The sequence below is a fragment of the Triticum dicoccoides genome, chromosome 1B (genome assembly GCF_002162155.2).
Source record: "Triticum dicoccoides isolate Atlit2015 ecotype Zavitan chromosome 1B, WEW_v2.0, whole genome shotgun sequence".
Lineage (NCBI taxonomy): Eukaryota > Viridiplantae > Streptophyta > Magnoliopsida > Poales > Poaceae > Triticum > Triticum dicoccoides.
In genome coordinates this window covers 523,571,085-523,574,427 of record NC_041381.1, presented here as the reverse complement: position 1 = coordinate 523,574,427, position 3,343 = coordinate 523,571,085, and the positions used below count along the sequence as shown (strand labels likewise).

At 40.2% G+C, this 3,343-nt stretch overlaps 1 pseudogene; it reads left to right on the top strand.

Moving 5' to 3' along the window:
- Window positions 1–1,027, top strand: part of LOC119307774 — an 18,167-nt pseudogene extending 17,140 nt beyond the window's left edge.
- The last annotated feature ends 2,316 nt before the right edge of the window (window positions 1,028–3,343 follow it).

Below are 3,343 nucleotides of genomic sequence, written 5' to 3'. Positions count from 1 at the left end.
TATACTTGGTAATTGTATATGTTGGGTCAATTGGCTGTTTTGTTCCAAGCTTCCTCATTCGTGATTTGGTTAAGTAATTATCTTATTATTTGGAATCTGCTCAGCCATGTGCTTTTGCAATCTCACTGTAAACAAATTTCTAAGAGTTTATTTTTTATTTTATGTTCACTGTTGTTATGCCTTGTTGATTGTAGGCAATAAAGTTTGATCCCAACAATGCAACATTGTACTCAAACAGGAGCCTTTGTTGGCTTCGCATGGGCGAGGGCTACAAGGCTTTGTTGGACGCTGATGAATGCAGAAAATTGCGGCCTGACTGGCCAAAGGCCTTTTACCGGCAGGGTGCAGCTCTGATGTTGCTGAAGGTTACATAGATGATACTGTCGGATGTTTTTTTCCTCTTTGTCAGTTTGTCTGCTAGTTATTTTTGACCGCTAACTTGTGTTCTATCGTCAGGATTACAAGGGTGCAAGCGAACATTTCTTGGATGGACTCAAGTTGAACCCAGCCAACACTGAGATGGAGGATGCATTACGGTATCCCATCTCTGCCTAGCTGTTTTTTTCGTTTGGGCAGAACCTTCATTGGTTACATTATGCATTTTTAAGATGTCCTTTCGTTATTGGTGGTTAACTAGACGTGTACTGAACTCCATGTTTCAGCCCATCTTATCGTTAGTTACAGACTTATATAGTGTTATTCATTTTTTTAGGTTTTACTGTATTGGTCACTTAACTATGCCGTAGATAGAAACCTGTCTTTACCTTCAGACGTTGGGGATATGTTAATTAAGCTCTGTTCTGTTTTCAGTTCTTGTATCTGACCTTTGATTATTGCTTTTTTTTTTCTGTTTTTATCAAAAGAAATATGCCTGGCCTTTTCTTGTCCACATTTTTTATTGTACATTTGCTCCAAAAGTGTTACTAGTTACAGATGCCATTGAGCGTCCATGTCTCTGATGATTCTCATTGCAATACGCAGGAAAGCTTATGAAGCCATGAAAGATGTCTCGGAGCCCCAAGGTTGAGCAACTGTCTGAGTGTTGCAGGGAGGAGTTCTGGATCTGGTCTCTAGTCGGGTTGTCATTGAGCTTTTCACCTTTTGAGCTGCATGTCATTGAGCGTCTCGCCTTTTGCTTAAAGACTTTCGATTCCTGAACTAAGTAATCTGTTGAATTCCTGAACCAAGTAGTACTCTGATGGGAATCAAGTAATTCTGTCATGCTTGCATGCATAAATATCTATTTGATGTTCTTTGATTTCTATTGCCTTTCATCTCTCTTATCTCACGGTCCGGGGTGTAGGACTGCAAAAAAAAAAAGCCTTTGGAGTTACATCGACCCATCCCCTAAAATATCAGGAATGGAGCTCCCAGTAATCATCTTCTCTCCACATTACTAGGGGGATTTTGCACACTGCAAAAAAAAAAAATCAAAAAAATAGGTGGGGGGATCTTTCCATCTACAACCACTACCTAGCTCAGCCGATGCACATCCAGCCTTGTCACGTGAGATTTGCTGCCTAGATCCACGCTCATCCCCATCTCACACCATTCTTGGAGATGTGCTTTGCCACTAAACTGATTATAGGTGGACGTTTACAAGTCAGTGGAAATCTGGCCACTTACTTGACGGGCTCCAGTTAACACTTTTTTGTGTTTATTTTTTATTTTCTTATTTAAATAATGAACGGTTTTCATTTTCGTGAAATTTTTGAACTTTACTTCAAATTTGCATTTTTTAATCCATGAAATTTTTTAATCCACAAAATTTGTAAACTGTTTTCAAAACTATGAACCTTTTTTGGAATCCATAAAATTTGTGAACTATTTAGAAATTCATGAATGATTTCGAAAGCTATGAGGTCTTGTCAAATTTTGCGCATTTTTGAAATCCATGAACTTTATATTTCAAGTCCATAAACATTTTTCGAATTCATGATTTTTTTATTTCATGAACTTATTTTAAATCCTTGTACAATTTTTCAAATTCATGAACATTACGTAAACCCATAAACGATTTATGATTTTTCTAAGACAGTTGACAACCAGACAGCAAATTGTTTTTTTAACCCACGAACGCTTAGATGAATGGGCAGCGAGCAAGTGAGCATTCTTTTTTAGGCAAGCGAACGTGCAAGCGATTTAGTGGGCTGGCCCACGCGGGCAAGGACCTGCGCACCATTGTGTCATCTAGCCCGTTAAGCACTGATGATGCTCTCTCCAAACCGGGAGCAACTAATTAACGAGCGCTCTTTCGGAAGGCTCGCAACGATCAGCGTCACTTGGCGCACTCACAACCATTCGCCACATGTCGCGCTCTGGACGCTCCCTCCAGATTTTGTTTTTTATTTTTACGCACGCGTTTTTGGCTTTTTAAAAGGTTTTTTTGTTTTTTTTGACGTTTTGGGTTTTTTACCGGTCTTCCCTAGCTTTTCGACCAAAAAAAGAAAATTTTTTTTGCGCAAAAAAATGCATTTTTTTCGCGAGAGTCACGATTTTGTTTTCGCGAGAGGCACGGTTGTGCTTTCGCGAGAGGCACGACCGTGCCTCTTGGAAACGGAAAAAAACATGTTTTCTGTTTTTTTTCTTTCGCGAGAGGCATGGTTTTGCTTCCGCCAGAGGCACGGTTGTGCTTTCACGAGAGGCACGGGCGTGCCTCTTCCGGAAAGGGAAAAAACGCATTTTCTATTTTTTTTCTTTCGCGAGAGGCACGGTTTTGCTTCCGCCAGAGGCACGGTTGTGCTTTCGCGAGAGGCACGGACGTGCCTCTTTCGGAAAGGCACACTTCCGGTGCGGTACACAGCATAGCATACTGAACAGCCTACGTCTTAAGCATAGGGGACGACCTTCGTCCTTTCTCTCTATTCTGCCGTGGTCGAGCTTTAAGTCTTAACTTCGTACCTTACAACTCAGGCAAGAACTCCTTCTTTGACTGGTCCATCTTGAACACCTTCAAGATCATGTCAAGGTATGTGCTCATTTGAAAGTATTATTAAGCATTTTGATCTATCCTTATAGATCTTGATGCTCAATGTTCAAGTAGCTTAATCCAGGCTTTCCATTGAAAAACACTTTCAAAATAACCCTATATGCTTTCCAGAAATTCTACGTCATTTCTGATCAACAATATGTCAACAACATATACTCATCAGAAATTCTATAGTGCTCCCACTCACTTCTTTGGAAATACAAGTTTCTCATAAACTTTGTACAAACCCAAATTTTTTTATCATCATCAAAGCATACATTCCAACTCCGAGATGCTCACTCCAGTCCTTAGAAGGATTGCTGGAGCTTTGCATACTTATTAGCATCTTTCGGGATTGACAAAACCTTCCGGTTG